The following is a 21,694-nucleotide window of genomic DNA, read 5'->3' as shown; positions in this document are numbered from 1 at the left end:
AGAACTGCTTTCATTATGTTTCATATGCTTGGGTATGTTGTGTATTAATTTTCATAGAATTCAAATGAAGTCTTTATTTTTTTTCTACCTTGACTCACTGGTAATTCAGTAGAGAGTTGTTCAGTTTCCATGAGTTTGTAGACTTTCTGTTTTTTTCTGTTGTTGTTGAAATCCAACTTTAATCCATGTGGTATGATAGGATACAGGGGGTTATTTAAATTTTCTTATATCTGTTGAGATTTTGTTTGTGACTGAGTGTATGGTCAATTTTGTAGAAGGTTCCATAAGAATAAGGCATATTATTTTGTGTTTAGATGAAATGTTCTGTAGATATCTATTAGGTCTATTTGAGTCACAGTATCTGTTAGTACTCTCATTTCTCTGTTTAGTGTCTGTCTGAATGATCTGTCTATTGGCGAGTGTGGAGTTTTGAAGTATCCCACTGCTAACGTATGAGGGCTGGTGTGTAATTTAAGTTTAAGTAATATTTATTTTACGGGCTGAGCAGTGGTGGCACATGCCTTTAATCCCAGTACTTGGGAGGCAAAGACAAGCAGATCTTCATGAGTTCGAGGCCAGCCTGGGCTACAGAGTGAGTTCCAGGAAAGGCACAAGGCTAAACAGAGAAACTCTGTCTCAAAAAACCAAAAAAAAAAAAATCATTTACGAACGTGATTAACCTTGCATGTGTGTAATAGATGTTGAGAACTGAGAAGTCATCTTAGTGGATTTTACATTTAATGACTATAAAATGCCCTTCTCAATCTCCTTTGATTAATTTTGGTTTGAAGTCTATATTAGATTTTAGGATAGCTACACCAGCTTTCTTCATTGGTCCATTTTATTAGAAGGTCATTTTTAAACAATTTACTCTGAGGTGACATCTATTTTTCATGTTGCAGTGTGTTTCTTGTGTGCAGTAGAAGGATAGATCCTGTTTCTTATCCATTCATTTATCCTGTATCTTTTTATTAGGGGACTGAGTCCATTGATATTGAGAAATATCAATGACCATTGATTTTTAATTCCTATTGTTTTCTTGCTGTTGTTGGTTGTGTGTGTGTGTGTGTGTGTGTGTGTGTGTGTGTGTGTGTTTCCTTTCTTTGGTGTGAGATTATCTATTGCCTGTGTTTTCATGGGTATTGTTAATTTCCTTGGTTTGGAATTTTCCTTCTATTACCTTGCATAGGACTGAATTTATGGATAGAAATTGTTTAAATTTGATTTTATCATGGACTATCTTGTTTTCTCCATCTACTGTGATGGAAAGTTTTGCTGTATATTACTCTGGATTGGCATTGGTGTTCTCTAAGAGTCTACAGGACATCTTCTTAGGCCCTTCTTCCTTTAGAGTCTCCATTGTGAAGTTGGGTATAATTTTTATACTGTGCTTTTATATGTTACTTGACCTTTTTCCCTTGCATCTTTTTAATATTCTTTCCTTTTATGTTTAGTCTTTTGATTATTGTGTTACATGAATATTTTCTTTTCTAATCCAGTTTATTTGATGTTCTGTAAGCTTCTTGTATCTTCATATGCATGTCCTTTAGGTTGGGGAAGTTTTCTTCTATGATTTTGTTAAATATATGTTCAGGGCTTTTGGGCTGGAATTCTCCTACTATTCCTATTATTCTTAGATTTGGTCTTTCCATAGTGTTCCAGATTTCCTGGATGCTTTCTTTTCTTTTTTTTTTTTTTTGACTTAATGTTTTCTTTGACAGATGAATCTATTGATTCTCTTGTATCTTCAATGCCTGAGATTCTCTCTTCCATTTCTTGTATTCTGTTGGTGATGCTTCCATCTGTAGTTTTCTTGAATTTGTAACTCTGGTATTTGCTGAGGTTAGGGTCAGGGCCCAGCAGTGGGGCTTGCAAGAGCTGGGATGGCATAGGCTGGGGAAAGTGTCCTCGATAATAGTATCCAGGGAGGAGAGCACTTTGGCTGAAAGATGAGTCACTCATTGCTTTTGGCATGTGAGGTCTGCACTTCAGTGGCAGAAAGTCCACTTTGTTTGGGAGCAGAACACAGCACCAAAAGAATCAAGAAATCACATTATTTTCTATTCACCAAAATTATGCACAATATATTTAAATACATTTGTATATGTATCTTGAAGATAAATATCTTCCACTTATCTGGACAATGTTCCCTTCAAGAACCACAGACTAACAAAAAACAGAATCAGGCACTAGAAACCTCATTTAGATTAACTGGTTACTGTATTCCGTATGACTCCCCAAACTGCAATATCAACATAGTCCTTGATTGTCTCTTAGAGGTTGAAGGTGGGCCAAATTGCTGAAGACATTTCATGCTTTGGATACAGCACTTGGATGGTTCAAACTGGATGAGACCTGAAATCCTTTTTTATGGTCTAGGTTCCATGGTTCCATAAAATACTCTGCCAGAAGCTAAGTGAGAGAAATAATTAAACAGTGCTATCCAGCTGCAAAACCAGAAAAAATGACCAGTATAGCAAGATAAACAAATATGCATATATGTGTGTTTGCATGTGTGTGTATGTGTGTGTGTGTGTGTGTGTGTGCGTGTGTATGTGTGTGTATATGTGTGTGTGTGCATGTGTGTATGTGTGTGTGTGTGTGTGTGTGTGTGTGTGTGTGTGTGTGTGTACACTCTTCATTAGTGGCATTCACATATTGGTACCAACTAACAGCTGTCTAATTGAAATTAAGGACTACTCAAGGGAGAAAAGCATTCCTTTTACCGAAATCTTGGGCAAATTCCAGGGGTCAGTAGGGTCATGGATTTTTTAAAAACTGAGAAAATTGACTACCTCTTCTTTGCTAAATCAATATACTTCATTGCTACATTCTAAATTTTATACTTATAACTACAGATAAGTGTAGCTAACACATCTCACCAAAATACTCTTCACAGTAGATGGAGACTATCACAAAAAAGAAAACAAATAAACAACAAACAAAAATCCATAAGTAGACACAGTGCAGAGATCAACAGATCATAGGGATAGCTGCCTCAAGGGATACATCTACATTACAGATCCTGTAACTATGGTTTAGAATATCACAGAAGAGGAGGCAGAAAGATGGTAAGAGTCAGAATACCAAGGAGTCTGCTGTGAAGCAGTCTCTCCTAAAGACAGCTGCATAGATTATGCAACAATGGTAATATCAATGAACATGTTAACATGAAAGGGGGAAATTTTTTAGGGTCACAATTTTAGAAAAAGCCCTAGAGGCAACTAATGATTACTGAGAGGGGAATTAGGGTTTTCTAGGTCTGAGCCCATTATTGGTTGCCCAACACAGAGTGGTCTGCTTTGAAATTATTTATATATGAACACAAAAAATGGGGTTCATAAAAGGATAACTGGGGGGCATAGGGAAGAAATGGGGAGTGATTTAATTATATTTTAATTTATTTTATAAAGAGAAATGCTCATTATTCTGATGAGGTAAAATTGAAAATTATTCCCTGGGATCCTACAGATATGGATTAGTCAGGATGTGAATCCAATTCCCCAGAACTCATGTGAAAAGTTCAGATTATGATTATGTTTTCTTATAATCCGTGCTCTGAAAGATGGGGAGGGAAGATCTTTGGCTCTTAACAGTCAGCCAGTCTAGACTTGTTTGTTACTTCTAGGCTAATGAGCGACCCTGTCTCAAGAAAGCAAAGGAAGGACACCTGAAGTTGTTTTCTCCTCCTCTGCACATGCATGTATATGCTTTTGAACACAAGGATGAATGTATGCACACACATACATACTTATTGCCACATTTGTACTTTCCAACAAGAAGCTCTAAACATTACCACACAGAAGCATACTATCATGCCGGGTCTTGAAATAGATATAGGAGTCATATCAGGGCCATGCATGAGAAGATGACTGTATCTGTCCACCAGACTTTAGAAAACTTTGCTGCAGAACAATAAAAGATGCAATGATATCAACCTTCCTACCAGTATTCTTTCCAATGGGAATATATATATATTCCTGTGTATAAGATATATGTCATTCAGATATGTACTTGAAAAAAACAACTTTTGCTTCAGTAGATAATGTTCAAAATAGAAAAGTATCAGGAAAGTTGGTGATTACTTTTGGACTAAAGATAAAGGGAAACAAAGCCCATTTCATGTATTGATTCCTCTTTTATTGATTGCGGAAGATTAATGTTTTGACTAATAATTGCATCTTATCCTCACTAACAATGAGGATTCACCACAAGTTTACTACAAGACAGGATATAGCTGAGAAAGCTTCATTGGAAGGAGAGCTTTTTCCAGGGAGATTAGAAAACTTGATTTCCAAGAACCAAAAACCCTGTTCAAGACTGTGTCAGCCACATTGCAGAGCTGCTATATGGAAGTGGCAGACCAGAAGGCAGGGCTCAGCAAATGCAAAGTATCTAGTCCAGTCTGCAATAGATGCTAATTAATGATAGAAATCTCTGAAATTTATCATCTGGGGACATCCAACAGGCTCCGCGGACTGTCCATGTTAAGCATGGCCTTAGAAAATGATGGAAGCATGGGCTCTGAGTATAGGCTATAGAGTATGTGGCTCCCATGCACAAAGCCCTGAACTGCATCCTCATGACCATGTCATTCAGGCATGGTAGTAGACATTTTTAGTCCCAGTACTGAGGTAGTGGAGTAAGTTGGTGTCTGGATAGTTGGCTCAGCAGATAAGAGCACTGACTGCTTATTCAGAGGGCTGGGGTTCCATTCCTGGAACCACATGGTGGCTCCTAACCTTCTAAAACTTTAGTCACAGGGGATCCAAATACTTCATTCTGCTTTCTAAGGGACCAGGCACCAGGTACATATATGTTTCGCAGAAATACATCCAGGTAAAATACTCATATGCAGAATAAATAAATACAAAAGAAAAAATGATATAGGATATGTAAACAAGTTGAGTGTTGGTCTCAACCAACATAATGTACATGAGACCCTGTTACAAAATAAAAGAAAACAAAAGAGGAAGAAAAGAAGGAGGGGAGGTAAAAAGTAAGGAAATAGGGATGGAATGAAGGAATGAAGGAGGGAAGCGAGGGAGGGAGGGGGAGGGAGGGAGGGAGGGAGGAAGGAAGGAAGGAAGGAAGGAAGGAAGGAAGGAAGGAAGGAAGGAAGGAAAAGGAAGGAAGGAAGAGAAAATGGTGGGATGTCAAGAGAGAATAAGAAAGACTCTAGGAGAGGTTTATAGCCTAGTTCTGAGATATGAGTTTAAGAGTTGGACTCTAGACCTAAGAATCCTTCTAAGAACAATACAGCAGCCCTATCAAAGCTGATGTACAAGGGCAGACAGGAAGAAGAACTCAGGGATAACCCCAGGTGGACTTAGCTAAACTGAAGATAGCAAAAAGTACAAAGCTGAGCTTAAGCACAAGAAAGGCAGAAGAGCAGATATTAACATAGATTAAGCTCAGCATCTCCCTGGGAACCTGCTGGTCATGTTGATCCGTGAATCAGGCAGGAGAACTTCACTCTCTCTCCTCCCCTCCAATTCCAGGCACTCAGTCTTATCCTTAGCTTTGTAGCAGATGCTCTGCTGCAGCCTCTTCTCTCCGGTACCATTTCCAAGGGTCTATCCAAATCCTGGTTGCAAACCCAGCTTTCCTCTCTCTTGTGGATCCTCTCAGTCCCCTGCTTCTAAGCCTTCCACATTCCTTAGTGTCAGATCTGATTATCTAGAAATAAATTTGATCCTCGTCCTAGCAGAGTCTCAAAGCATTCCCTATCAGGTAGCACACAGCCACCAAAATCTCCCAAGAGCCAAAGAGAGCCCTAGGAATCAGGGAACAAAACATCCACCCAACAAACACAAGACCAGATTTTAGCATTTAGAATTATAATCATCTCAAACCCAGATGCCTAGATGCTGGCCTAACAGCACAATCAATACCATCAAGGACAATATGTCTCCACTGGAGCCCAACTAGCCACCCTACTAGAATGGCCCCTGAGAAATACAATACTGTAGAAGCACAAGACAAGGATTTCAGAATAGCTATTATAAATATGATGAAGAATAAAGGAAATATGAATGAATCCATTAATAAAATGTATAAAAAAATGAGCAGTGGAATAAAATGAAGAAATCAGTTCAACATATGAAAGTAAAACTAGAACCACTAAAATTTTAAAAAAGTAAACGTGTTAAAACTGGAAATGAAAAATTTAGAAACTCTAATAAAAACCTTAGAGGCAAGCCTTGTCAAAAGAATACAAAAAAATCTCAGGAATTTGAAGGCAAGATAGAAGGTGTAAATACTTAAGTTACAGAAAAATGTTAAATCTAAAACAACAACAACAACAAAAATACCAGCATCCTGGATCCCTGTATACTATGAAAGGACCAAGTCTAAGACTAAAGGAACAGGGGACAGAGAAGTCACCCTGGTCAAAAGCACAGAAAATATTTTCAAATAAATCATAGAAAAAAATTTTCCCAAACTAAAAAAGGAGATGCCTATCAAGGTACAGAACCATAAAGAAAGCCAAATAAACTTTACCAGAAAAGAAAATCTTCACAAAACATAATAATCAAACAGAAAAAGTACAGAACAAAGAAAAATATTAAAAGCTACAAGAGAAAAAGACCAAATAATGTATAAAGGCAGACTTATTAGAATAACACCAGACTTTTCAATGGAGACTCTAAAAGCCATAAAGGCCTTGATAGACATTTTAAAAACTCCAAGACTCAACATGCCAGTGTACACTACTACACCCAGCAAAACTGTCAATAATATGTGATAGAGAAATAAAGATATTACATAATGAAGTCAAATTTAAGCAGTATCTGTTTACAAATTCAGCTCTACAGAAGCCATTTGAAGAAAAATTTTCACCTTAAAGAGTTTAATCACACCCAACAAAAATACAAGGAATAAATAATCTGAGGCCATTAAATCAAGAAGGGGAAAATGCACACCACTACAATAAAATAACAAGAATCAATAAAAAACAGTCCATTGATAATTCTCAACATTAATGGTCACAATTCCACCAATATACAGACACAAGCTAATATACTGGAATGAAAAAAAGATCCATCTTTATGCTGCAACCAAGAAATGTGCCTTACCATCAAGGATAGATTTTACCTCAGGATGAAAGGTTTAAAAAGGTATTCAAGGCAAACAGACCAAAGAAGATGATCAGGTGGTGAAAATCTGAGACTGTGCAATTGACATACCAATATAAACAATATTCATCATTTTGGCAGTATAATCCATCCTGAAAAAAATTATTGCCTTTTTCTACCTTTGCTTCTTTTTTTTTATTTTTTACATACTTTTCTTACCTTTTTGAGAAATATTACATTGTTTTTATAAAGTCAGATCAAAATGCCTCTTTCTTTTTACTAGTCTTGAGTTATACAAAAGCATGAAGAAAAATTACCATTTAGAGAATATGTAAGGATTGGTCAGGTGTCTCAGGTGATAAGTGTTTGTTTTGTCTTATGAAGGTCTGAGTTTTTTTTATTTAAAACTTTTTTTTAATTATGATGATGATGAAGATAGTGTGTGTGTATGCATGTGTGTTTGTGTGTGGTTTTGTGGGGGGGGGGTGTGGTGGGGTGGGTGCATTAAAGAGAGAGAGAGAAAGAGAGAGAGAGAGAGAGAGAGAGAGAGAGAGAGAGAGAGAGAGAGAGAGAGAGAGAGATGGTCCATGTGTGGCGATGAGAGATAACTTTGAGAGTCAATTTCCTTTTTCTGCTTTGAGTTCTAAGGATCAAACTCAGGCATTCACATGTGAATTACAAACACTGACAACTGCTGAGCCAGTTTGCAAACTATGAATTATATTTTATGTATTTTTCCTTTTTTATGAGACAGAATTTTGCCTGTTATCTTTATAACAGGATGGACTCAAAATGACAATCCTCTGTCTCAGTCTCCAATCAACTGTCACATCCATTCAGAGGGCCTGATTCAGTTGGGGACCCCTCAGCCATTGGTTCATAGTTCATGTGTTTCCATTCGTTTGGCTATTTGTCCCTGTGCTTTATCCAACCTTGGTCTCAACAATTCTCGCTCATATAAACCCTCCTCTTTCTCTCTAATTAGACTCCCAGAGCTCCACCCAGGGCCTAGCCATGGATCTCTGCATCCAGACCCCTCATATTTGATCAAGCATATGTTTTTCCTTAATATTTTCTTTGAAAATGGTTAGTTTTGAATATGTCTCTTCCATTTGGAAGTAGTATTGTATGTAGTAGTATTGTATATCCATATAGTATCCATATAGTAGTATTGTAGTTCCTTCACATAAAATAAAACTTCCTGTGGAATGTGGGAAAAAAATAGGCAAATTCAAGCCTGTAAGTGCTTACTTTACAAAGAAAAATTGATGAAATCTCATAATAGTAATTTGACAGCACTCCTGAAAGCTCCAGAACAAAAAAAAAAAGAAAGGATGTGCAAATAAGTATACAGCAAGAATTGATTAAATAAAAAAAAAAAACCAATTAGGATATATGGAGAACAGATCTAAATGGAGAATTCTCAAAAGTTAAAACATAAATTGTTGAGAAAACTGAAAGACATATTTAGCGTTCTTAGTTATCAGATATGTCCAAATTGAAACTACTTTGAGATTTCATCTTTTGCCATTCAGAATGGTCAAGATCAAATTTAAAAAAAAGTGAAAGCTCATGGTGGCAAGGATTCAGAGTAAGGGAAACATTTACCCATTGCTTGGTGGGAGTACAAACTTGTACAGTCACTATGGAAATCAGTGTGGTGGTTCCTCAGGAAGCTGTCAATCAATTTATCTCAAGATCCAGCTGTATGATTTTTGAGCATGTACCCAAAGGATGCTTTATTCTATCACATAGATACTACTAGTCCATTGTTGCTCAGTTCATAAAAGGTATAAACTAGAAACAGTTTAGATGTCTGTCAATAGATACATGGATTAAGAAATTGTCATACAGTTACACAATGAAATATGACTCAGTTTATTTTTTTAATGAAATAATGAAATTGACAGTTAAATGGATGGAATGAGAAAAAAAAATCAACTTGAATGAGGAAACCCAGACACCAAAAGATAAACATGTTATGTAGTCACTTATACTTGGATGTTGGCTGTTAAGTCTTCTATAAGCAAGGTACAATCTGTATAACCAAAGAGGTTAGATATTGAGTAAAGGAATAACATGGGGGGGGGGCGCAAATCTTCCCAGGAAAGGGAAATGTAATAGAGAGTTATCGATTGGGGTAGGGTGAGAGGATCAAAAGAGACTGGGGAGGGAAGCAGAGAGTGAGTGAGGGAATTTGGGGTGCAACAGCTAAAACTAATGGTGATTTGAAGTATCATTTGTAAATAGAGTAGAAGCTTCCTAAAATATATACCTGCATGAAGGTGAGCTGTATGGAATTGCCAAATCAGGAGGCAGACAGTCTCAACTGCAAATCTCTTGTCACTAAATGCAGCTTTCCAGTGCCTGTGAATGGATTACATCTAATCTAGTTGTTGGCCAAAGAGGTCCCATGGGAAACCCTGAACCACCCAAGCTATTGGAACAAACTGATGGTAAAGTCCTGTTGAGGAAGACAACACCTATATAACTCACTGAACAGGGAGAGGTTGAGTTGATGCCTCTCTAGAGCCTTTACCCCTACTGACTAGTGTTCATGGTACTGGAAGATACTTTTCACACTACCAGGGGAGAAAGGTAAACACCACCATTCTAAAAATACTTCAATTTAATGACTCCAAAAACCATTTTTCTGTGTCCATAGATCATTGTTTTACTCAGTCATCACCTGAGAAGCTTTCTCCAGCAGTAGATGGGAACCAATATAGAACCTACTACTGGACAATTTTCAGAGAGTGAAAGTCCTTGAAACACTCACATCTAAATGGGATGTCCCCATCAAATTCTTCTCCTTGGACCTCAAGGAATGGTGTGGCAGAGGAGGTGGAAAGATTGTATAGCGGGGGGGGGGGGGGGGGGGGATTGTGAACATTCAAGAAACAAGAACTTCTAAAGACAGCCAGATGTATGCACATATGAACTCCCAGAGACTGAGGTAGTATGCATCAGATCTGTACATATCTGCACCAGATGGGATCCCAGCGCTGAGAGGAAAAATGTACAGAAACTACCATCTTTAACCCAGAAGCAATTTCCAACTGATAACCACTTGCAAATGAAAAATTAGTTCTCTCCAATGGAGTCTCACTGGGATTACAAACCCTCAGTTTGGAGTCTCAGTGCTGCTGCTACCCAGGGGTGACTTTCAACTAATATATTTTTTTAAGAAAGTTTAATTTTGGTCTTGTGAAACACCTAGTTAAAGATATAAAGAAGTATGAATGTCCAGAGATGTCTGCCTTCCTGGATTTCTATGTAAATGAAGGAAACAATTTTGTATTCAATCATGGAAGATTATTTTATTTCCTGACCTTCATTCTAATTCTCCTCCTTCACTATTCTATGGTAATTCACCGTCTTCTCCAAAGCTGCTATGTCTAGGCCCTGACCCCAGGCTTCCTTCTCTTTTTGTTCTTTTTTCTCTCAGCCCCAATTCTTTGCCATGAAGCAACTGGAGAAGTACATTTCATAGCCCATGAGTATTCCAAACACAAGAGAGAAGTACATGATAGAGGAGGCCAGTGAACTAACACAAAGCCTGGGGATGTTGCAAATATCTATCCCCATGGCCTTCCCCATGTTAACTGTGAGTCCCTAGGGATTAAGATCTAATGGAATGCTTAACCATTTTGTCTAGCTTTGCTCTCAGCACAGAGTGAGTTCCCAGTACTAGGACACATGGTAGGTTGCCTCTCTGTGCCCTCAGCAAGCTCTCTGCTGGGGTGGTCTAGACCAAATGCACAGGGTACTTAAATGCAGGTGAGTCCCTATAACCAATATTTCTTGAAGCCCTTTGATATGTGGGGCCTTGTTATGCATGCTCCATCCATTTGCACACTCAGCAAACAAGGGAGATTTCCAATCACATGCTGGGGTGTATTTATTGCCACACCTTTGAAACTGTTCTTTCTGGGAAAACAGAAAGTGACTAACTGATGATGTGAATAAATGTCTAACTCTGAATATACAGTTCAATTAGTGTATAATTTAGCAGGATTGAAGTGGAAAGTTACAAAAGGCTGATGGTTAAATTAAAAATCAGCCCTATATAAGAGAATATAAGAACAATACTGGATGTAATAAATGTGGGAAGACCTTGAGTGTAGTGACTCACATGCCCCTGTCTTTCCTTAAACACAGATGTTACAGATAGGACAGCTGCCTGTATTCAAGAATAACCTGCATCACTGACGGTTGGTGAATCGTGATCATCAATTTGATGGGATTTAGAATCACAATGGAAAGAAACTTCTGACCATGTCAGTGAGAGAATTAATTAGTTGAAATGGGAAGGCTCATTCTAAGTTTTGATGATACCACAGTGGGCCAGGGTCCTGAACTGAATAAACGGCAAAACCCAGCCAATCAAATGAACAGGAATGTAGCTGAGCACCAGCATTCATCACTTTCTGCTTCCTGACTGTATGTACCACACGAGCAGATGCCTAAAGCTCCTGCCACCAAGATTTCCTTCCTTAAGTTGCTTTTGTCAAAGAGTTTGTCTCAGTAATGAGAAAAACTAATATATAGACTTCTGTACATTATTGTCTGGAATACAGGACCAGTGCCCAGCCGATTCTATGTCTTTCACCCTCTTTTCTGAAACTTTTCTATCTAGGGTATGACCCCACAATCCCTTCTACCATTGTTCTTCTTCTCCCATAATCCACTCTTAGTCATTAAACAACTGAAGAGATACATTCCACAGCCTGTGAGTGTTCCTAACCCAGGAGAGAAGTTTGCAAAATACAACATCTCCATGTAGTAATCATCACATCAGGCATAGAAAGTGCATGAATGCCACTCATGAAGTTAGAGAACAGCAATTGACAGGCATTGACTTTGGGGGAGAAAAAAGCAATGCCCACATTTCTCAGGGCCTCGAAGGGTAAGGGAAATTCCCTCAAAATTAAATCCCAGGGCCAATATTCTAAGTCAGTGTAATGACCTACCACACCCATCCAACAGTCTAAATCCCTGGGTTTTCCATGGAATACTTTCTCTTTGTTTGTCCTGATTTCTGCTACTCTTTTGTCTCTGCATAAACTTTGATCAGCTAATTATGACCAGAAAAATATTAAATGAGAAACCGAAAATTATTGAAGAAATTATGCTGTTTAATCTTTTATTAACTTGATACAACGAGAGTCATGTGGGAAGAGGAAACCTAAATTTCAAAAATGCCCCTGTTAGAATACCTATGTGTATGTTTCTGGGACATTTTCTTGATTGAGGATTGATTATGAGAGGGTCTATCACACTATGTGAAGTTCCACATTTCTGCAAGTGATCCTGTTTGTAGAAGAAGGCAGGCTGAGCAGACCATAGGGAGTAAACCAGTAAGAAGTGTGTCTCCATGGCCTCTGCATCAGTTCCTGCCTCCAGGTTGCTGCCTTGAGTTCCTACCATGACTTCCTTCAATGATGGACTGTTGAAAGCATGTGTAAGCCAATGACATTTTTCCTATACAAGTTGTGTTTGGTCATGGTCTTTATTACAACAATGGAGAGAAAAGCAAACCAAGACAGAAATCCTCATTATTCAGCAACATTATTTTTGCAAACTGATTTTTCAATTAGTTTGCATAAAACTATTGAGTATATCATCATAATCTGTTTTTCTAGTGATGATAACAAGGGAAGGATGGAGAAAAGGGAGTCAGTTTAGAAGTTTTATTGTGGCAAGAAAAATTACACTAAGAAACAATGAGAGATTCAAAGGTATCTATTCGAAAGGTAAGCTAATAGTACAGAAGGGAAACAATGCTACCTAAGAAATAATTGTCAAAAAAAAGGAAAGGAAAGAAATGAATATGATCAACAGGCATTGAAAGGTATTTATGGATCTTGATGAAGTATCAGATCCAGTATAAAAGAGATGAATGTGTAATGTTCTGTTGTAGTTGTGTGAAGAGAGCTGGAATATCAGAAATTGTTTAGTTTGTATTGGAGAGATCTACAGTCTGGTTCTGGAAATGAAGTTTTTTTAAATTTAATTTTATTTTATTTTACAATATAATTAAATTCTACATATCAGCCACGGATTCCCTTGTTCTCCCCCCTCCCATCCCCTCCTGCCCCCCTCCCCTTCCCCCCAGCCCACCCCCCATTCCCATCTCCTCCAGGGCAAAGCCTCCCCCGAGGACTGAGATCAACCTGGTAGACTCAGTCCAGGCAGGTCCAGTCCCCTCCTCCCAGGCTGAGCCAAGCGTCCCCGCATAAGGCCCAGGTTTCAAACAGCCAACTCATGGAATGAGCATAGAACCCGGTCCCACTGCCTGGATGCCTCCCAAACAGATCAAGCCAATCAACTGTCTCACCCATTCAGAGGGCCTGATTCAGTTGGGGACCCCTCAGCCATTGATTCATAGTTCATGTGTTTCCATTCGTTTAGCTATTTGTCCCTGTGCTTTATCCAACCTTGGTCTCAACAATTCTCGCTCATATAAACCCTCCTCTTTCTCGCCAATTGGACTCCTGGAGCTCCACCTGGGGCCTGGCCGTGGATCTCTGCATCCAGTTCCCTTAGTCATTGGATGGGGTTTCTAGCACAACAATTAGGGTGTTTGGCCATCCTATCACCAGAGTAGGTCAGTTCGGGCTGTCTCTCAACCATTGCCAGCAGTCTGTTGTGGGGGGATCTTAGTAGATTTCTGTGGGCATCTCTAGCACTTTGCTTCAGACAAACATGGTATGTACTCACTCATAGGATACTAGATGTGGAACAAGGATAACTGGACTGCTACTCACAACACCAGGGAGGCTACCTGGAAAACAGGACCCCAAGAAAGACACAGGGATCACCCAGTGACAGAGAAATGCATGAATGGATGAGATCTACATGAATAACCTGGATTTGAGTGTGGGTAATGAAGGGCGAGGGTTGAGGAAAAGAGAGCTTGGAGGAGCGGGAGATCCCAGCTGGATCAAGAACAGAGAGGGAGAACAAGGAATAGGAGACCATGGTAAATGAAGACCACATGAGAATAGGAAATGAAGTTTTTAATGTGTCCAAAGATAATGCATTTTGCAGCTGTTCAACTAGGTTTAGAGCTAAGAGTGAAGATTTGGTTTAGAAATATAACTGTAATGTCACCCCCGTAATAATGGCAATGTTTTACTATGTTAATGCTGCATAACAATGTTTCCATGTGCATCAGGATGTTGATTCCTAAAATCTACCTTGGAAAATGACAATTTCTCTGGAATTGTGTCACTTTGACATTAGCACCATCTTCTCCCTGTGTTTCTTCCTGTTGACTTATCTCCATTGAAGTTAACATCTTATAGCAATCTTTCTCTAGTAATATTTGTGATACCAGGTTTAGAGTCACTTCACCTGTGTGATCTGATTTTTTCCTCAATTTTTATTCTGTCAGAGCTTGAATTTCTGAATACAGCTGTGTTGTGAGGTACTGAACCCTAGAAGCCCAGCACATGCATTTTTGGTGGTTATAGTTCAGCTCATAGAGATGGTGAGTAAATCTGTGATTTGGTATTCCAATGCTCAGGTGAAGAAAATATAATAAGAGATCTATGCTGAAACTTGAGGGACTCTACTTAATCCCCAAAGAGGGGCATGCTAGAAAAACAAGAATCTCACAGGGAAATAAATAAGAACCATGGAGAAAGAGGGGGGCAATGATCATGGTAAAGAGGAAATTATAGAATTAGCTGATATCTTTACTGCCTGGATGTGATACTGCCAGTATATCCTGTATTCCTCAATATGAAGTCTAATGTGGAATACTTGTACACCGTGAGAAAATATATGGCTGTTATTGGTATAATAAATAGCTGAACGATCAGTAGCTAGACAGGAGGTATATAGGTGGGACTTGTAGGAAGAGAAAGAACTCTGGGAAGAAAAGGATGGCGTCCCTAGCCAAACCTGGTGGAAGCAACATGAGCAGTATGGAGAGAGGAGGTAATGAGCCATTCAACAGAATGTAGATTAAAATAAATGGGCTAATTTAAGTTATAAGAGCTAGTGGGACAAGTGAAAGCTAAGGCCAGCTTTCTTAATTAATAATAAGTCTTCATGTCATTACTTGGGAGCTGGCGGCCCAAAGAAAAATCTGTCTAAAGAAGTCTATGCATTTTTTAGAGCACACCCCCTTGGAAAACTTATAAAAGCAAGGAATTTCATTTGTTTTCTTGACTCTTCCTTTGGTTGGCATGTAAAGTCTCCACTAAGGTGGCCAGCATTAGTAAAAGACCCCATTACCCAAAGTACATCTCTGTACTTGTAAATATTGAATAAGCTCTAGCACTTGCTTCCTTATATAGCACATATGTGTTGTTTTCCCAAGGCAATCATTAGTCATTCAAAAAGCATGTATTATGGATCTAATATATGTGATCATTTATTTTGCAATCATAAAGATATATTTTAACTTTTATTTGAGTGTGTGTGTTTACATGTGTGTAATTTCTTGCAGAGACCAGAGTGCATGTTGGATTCCTTAGAGCAGGGGGTAGAGGCAATTGTGAGCCAACTGGTCTGAGTGCTGGTCCTGTGGAAGAGCAGCAAGCACTCTAGACTACTGAGTAAACTGTCCAGTCTCTTTAATCTTTTAAGAAAAGAAATGCATGCACTTTGAAAAATGCTTACTCTGAGATGGTGCTTCAATACCTTGAGCTAGGAAAGAATTACTTGACAGGATGTGAGGAGCCAATCATTCCTGCAGTGGTGCTTACTGCTCAGCTGCTTTTAGTTTTCTTTTTAAAGTGATTAACTGGTTATAAATCCATAGAAGTCTATGACCTTCTGGCCTTCTCTCTCTTGGTGTCTACATTTCTCCTCAGAGTATAGCACAATCCTAAAGTCCAGAATATCACAGAAGAAGAAAGTACAAAGTATAACATTGGTGAGTCTCTACATGATCTGTTAAGTCATGAGAATGCCTGTCTTATGCTATTTCATTGAACTTCAGCCTAATGGGCCACATTTTATGATTCAGCAAGTTGCAAGTTTGATGAATCAAGAGATCTTGACACAGAGGGCTACTTGTCCACTCTGCCTGCTTTCCCAGCCACTTTGAACTTCCATTCTACTACTCAGCGCTGGTCCATGAAGAGTTACTGGTAGTGTGGTAGTTTAAAAATGCTACCAATTAATCTCCAGGGTAATTTTCGCCTAGGACCTGATTATGACATTTGTCAATATACACTGACTGAGTTTAAAGAATGTGCACATTTTCCTCTCTATTGTCATCCAGGGCCATGTTAGGTCAACAGCTCTGCCATCAACTTCTTACAATCTACATTCCTGTAGCTTACTTCTTTTTCCTACATCCTCCGGCATTACCTGAAATTGGATTGTATCTTTTATATCACAACGTCCACACTTGAAGTGCTTGCTGCTGCCTTTGTGAACTGTGTTAAGTCTACTCCACACCCCAAGTTTAAGTAGAGTCCGTTGTAACTCACTACGTTTAACAGCGCGTGTGTTAACAGAACCAGACAGCTTGTCTCACTCAGCATCTGCTATGCAGGTAGATGAAGCCACAGAAACAAAGAGGCCAGAACAAAGGCCATGGGGACCAATCCAGGTGACAAGACACTGGGGAAAATGCCTTTGCGGGTAATAGATGTAAATATTAACAGTTAGTATTTATTGAATTATTATTATATGACTGACATTTTCCAAGGAATTTGTACAAATTAATACATTTAATCTTTGCAGTAGCTCTAAGAGAGAAGTAGTTTTCACTCTCCTTTGTGGATACAGGTTTTGAAATATCCCATTTTTCCACAGCTGGTGATGAACAAAAGCTTGCAGCAGAGTTCCTGGCACACCAGACTCCATCATGAATATTGATTGAAGTGAATAGCAGACCAGATGTGGAGCACAGGTTCCCTTGATGTTTCTCCTTTGCAGCAGCTCCTGGCATATATTTGACAAAGAATAATTGTCATAATTTAATTTCTAGTCTTTGCTTGCCTTTCTAATCTGATTCACGTGAAGACATCTTGGATGCCATCAAGATGGATTTGGTAAGGAAAGATGGGGATAAAATGTCTCGTGGTGTTTATAATCAAAGAGAATGATTTTAAAAAGTTTAAACTTACATAGAGATGGAGACGGTTAGCTATTTACTTGACTCCTGGTGCCTCTGAATTTCTGGTGTTCCCTTTCAGAATATACCTCCAAAAAAAAAAATGCCAACGCCAGTGCTTTATCCTTCAGAAGCATTGTGATCTATACGGCTGTTTGTTGTACATTTTTCCTGGAAACATCAACAAAAGGTCTAGTCAGTCCAGATGTGATAGCAAAGATATATTAAAGAATACTTTTGCTCAAACCTCTTGTGGTGAATAGTGAGTTTAGTTAGGATTACTTAAAGGATGCTGGGCAATGCATGTGGAGCTTCACCATTGAAGGAAAAGCATGCTCTCAGCAACTGTCACCTGCTTGTGTAGCTTTGAAAAGAATCCTATGTCCACAAACTCTTACAATGTAGCAACTATCAATGGCAGATAAGTCACAGGAAGGAATGAAACCTCTGAGAATATCCCTGCCAGCCATTGTTATCTGTATACATTTTGGGGGAGTGAGGAGACTTCTTGAACTTCTTCATAATGGAAAGTTAATAGATCCTAACTTGTTCAAGTCACATGTGAGGAATCACAGCTGGTAAAGGAACTGAAATGGGCAACTGCCATGTCATGACCAGAGTACAGCTCCTTACTGTACATTACACAAGAGATGGCTCCTTAAGGAATGTGGGGAGGTTTGCATGGGTGTTACTCTTAACCAGAAAGTGCAGTATTCACCATGAAACCTGATCTGCTGGCTTGCCTCAGCCTTGTGAAGCAAACAGTGAAGACAATCCAGTTTCAGGAACTCTGTCAGGTGCCTACCAGAAAATAGCCTGCAGCCCATGGATAGAACTTGTTCTTTCCTATCAGTATGCGTTGTTTGAGACTTTCCCATGAAGTTATAACACAAATGTCTACTCACTTCAGACAACAAGCAATGACAGAACAAGGTAACAATACCAGCAAAGTCTAATTTGGTAAACCAGTGAGTTTATTGGTGTTAGTTACAGGAGATCTGCATCACTGAAAGTCATCCCAGCATGGGTTATGACTTATGGACTCTGGAACTCTAGAGCTCTATGCATGACTTGCAGCTATCTGGGTAGCTGTAGAGTTTCCTCTCCTTACTACTTATAAAACCTTGGAGAATGGGATGGGCTTGCAAATCTGTTAAGTTTCAGGACTTCCTGAGACTAGTGAGTAGTTCCTGCTGAATCGTAGCAATCCTCCCTTTATAGCTTCCTGATTCTCTTTTTTCAAAGATGTATTTATTTATTTTTCTATTTGATTGTATGTATGTCAGTGTACCATGTGTGTATTTGATGTTCTTGGAGGTCAGAAGAAGTCACTGGATACCATGGAACTGGAGGTACAGACAGTTGAGAAGCACCCTGTGAGTACTGGGATCCAGACCCAGGTCCTCTGGACGGAAAGTGCTTTTAACTACTGGGCTGTGTCTTCAGCCCAACTCCTTAATGATTATGAGCTTCTCCCCAGGGTGGAATGTTTTGTTTGAAAGAAAGGGTATACAACACTTTGAGATGCTGGGACTGGAGTCACTGAGAGTGAATCATCATAGCTCTGACATCATTGTCATGAAACCTAGGATGTCTCTCACTTGTCCATTTCTCCATCTTACTGGACTGTAATGAGTAATTAACAGATGTGTCGACATTAAGAATCATGTATTCTCTTTAATCTCTACAATTCCCTCCAAATCTAATATTTTTTTATCTACCTGGCCTGAAAGCTCTCTGAGCTGAAATGTTAGTTGCTGCCTATGAGCAAATTTGCTTCCCTGACCTAAAAGGTCCTTGTTTCTACCTTCACCATAATAGGTGTTGATTTCCTATAGTTGATGGTAAGATTTCTTAAAGTCTGGTATATCTAGGCAATTTAAAATCAGGTGATAGACCAAAGTGGACCTGACCTCCATCACTTCCCTGTGCTCTTCATACACTGCAGTGCTTGTTTTTAAGTCTCCTTGGTTTAAGAAAAATGTCACTCTGCTCTTTTCTATTACCCTACTGTTATTTTCTCCCAATGAAGAAACAACTTTGTATCCAGAGATACTTCATGTCCAATGCTAACTTTACTGATAAACAACCTTTCCTTACTTAATTAAAATAGCCTGAAGTCTGAACTTAGAAGAAAATCCATCACCAAGTATTTCCTGGAAGAGAGAGCCAACTGAGAAGCTAAACACTGGTCTTTCAAATGTGAACTGATTATACACCAGGCTGAAAGGCTCAGAGGGCTGTGCAAATGAATCTCCACTTTTGCTCTTTACCATTTTAGTTGTAGCTGTGGATGTTCTAATTTGCTAAATTGTCCAAAAATGAAAGAAAATTAACGTGCTTGTAGGTGATTCAAACCTTTTTCTCAGACTCCCTTTCCCAAGCATGGCTGGGAGATGGCTTCTGGACAAGCAAAAACCAAATGCAAAATGAATCAGCATAAACAAGCAAACAAGAAAATCTAACAAGCTGCAAATGGACAAGACTCCTCAGTGTCTCTACCCACATTTATACCCTCCCTTCTTATTTTTCCTCTGGCTTAATTATTCATGTTCACTAATTATTCCTGAGTGTGATTGGATGATAGCAAAAGGCATGGTATTTATTAGTATAGTAGAGTATGGGAATGCTTGTTTCACAGCTTCTGACTGCTCACTCACATCCAACCTCCTTTACATTTCAGGACTTTACTATGTTTTCCTTCTCTCTCCTCTCCCTTTCTTCTCCCTGTGTACTTTTCCAGTTCCTTTGTTTTTTTCCTTTTCAAGTCAGGTTTTCTCTGTGTTGTTTTGATTTCTGTCCTGGATCTTTCTCTGTAGACAAGGCTGGCCTCGAACTCACAGAGATCCACCTGGCTCTGCCTCCCGAGTGCTAGGATTAAAGGCGTTCACCACCACCGCTCGGCTTAGTTTTCCAGTTCCTTATATCTACCTCTCAGAAATCCTCCTTTTACCTTTTCTCACTTTCCTACCATCTCCATTTCCCCTGCCAATTACAGTTAATAAGAATAATCAATATAAATAACATTCCTCCAAGGTGAAGTTATGGACAGGCATTTTTTTCTAGCTGCAACTCATCACCTTTGTGAATAGTGTGTCTTATGAGCAGTGAGCATGGGCTGTGTATGAGTGTGACAGAGGACACATTAGGTGCTGAAGTTATGGGGATAAATGATACACATCCCCTTTACTGATAATTCAGTAGAAAGATGACATATGTAACTGTTTTGATTGACAGAGTTCAATATATGTGATGAATAATTAAGCAATGGTTTCATTTTCCCAATAATTTCCACAGCTGTGCTTAGCTAATCTACATCTCTTCCTCAAGCCTGCCCTAATTTAGTGTGACCTTAACTGACAGGATTCCAGCTAGCCTTTATTAATTTATAGTTTCTAGGTGTAATCCTTGGCACTAAACATTGCTTTGGTTAATAATTGGAGCTTCATTCACTGTAAATATGTATGAAATAGCATGACGTAGACTTTTCTATTCTCAACTTTTTCAACCAATCATATGGTGTGAAAGTCCAACTTTGGCTAGTCTTAACAGCTACCACTTGAGAGACATAACCTCCAAAGAGTTGAAAGGTCAGTCATGATGGCTCACACTTCTAGTTCCTTCCAGCACTAGGGGGCCAGAGATGTGAGAATCATTGGAGCCACAATTTAAGAGCACCAACTCAAGGATACTTTGTTCAAAAAGAAAATAACAAGCAAATGGACCAAATTCACAGATGCACAAGTAATATAAGATGAAACTGTAGCTTTTTCCTTGTCTATCATTAAAGATTTTTTTTTTCTTTTTCTGACTGGCCTATACTCTGTTATGGTAAATTCTACATATTAAATTGCAAAAGAATAAAATAATAGAATGGGTTAAATATCATCTAATATCAGCATGTGTTTTATGATACCCCCAAAGTTTATCTTTACTTTGCATCAACAGCCAATTGAGGGATATGGATGTTGGTGCTTAGCATGGCTTCTACTTACTCAGTTCAGCTTCCCAGTCCATGAGATAGTCAACTCACACACACTTGTTTGATAGAGTGTTCTCTTCTAAATTAACCCAATATAGAAAATCACACAGAGACATATGCAGAAGTTTGACTTCCAAGTTATTAGAGGTTCAGTTATGAATCTCTATGAATCTATATGAACCATCATAAAGGCCAACACTTCCCTTCACTTTATAGATTCATCATCATCATGAGGGATCATTTCACTGTATTCTGATCCTGAATACCCCATGACTTTCAGTCTGTATGGTGGAGGCAGAGCAGCTGGTGATTTCATTCCAGATCAGACCAAAGGTTGGATATCTGGAATGTCCAGTAGCATAAATTCCACTCAAAGCTCCAAGGCTCATGGTGCGTATGTAAGCACTAATGTGTCTAGACAAAAAAAGATGGATGTCTTAGCTGAAATAGAGAGAAAAATCCCTTTTCTTTGTCTGTTTGTTATGTAGGGGTGGTGTGTGTGTGTGTGTGTGTGTGTGTGTGTGTGTGTGTGTGTGTGTCTGTGTCTGTGTG

Source organism: Peromyscus eremicus, chromosome 15, assembly GCF_949786415.1.
Source record: "Peromyscus eremicus chromosome 15, PerEre_H2_v1, whole genome shotgun sequence".
Classification (NCBI taxonomy): Eukaryota; Metazoa; Chordata; class Mammalia; order Rodentia; family Cricetidae; genus Peromyscus; species Peromyscus eremicus.
This window is presented reverse-complemented; position numbering follows the sequence as displayed.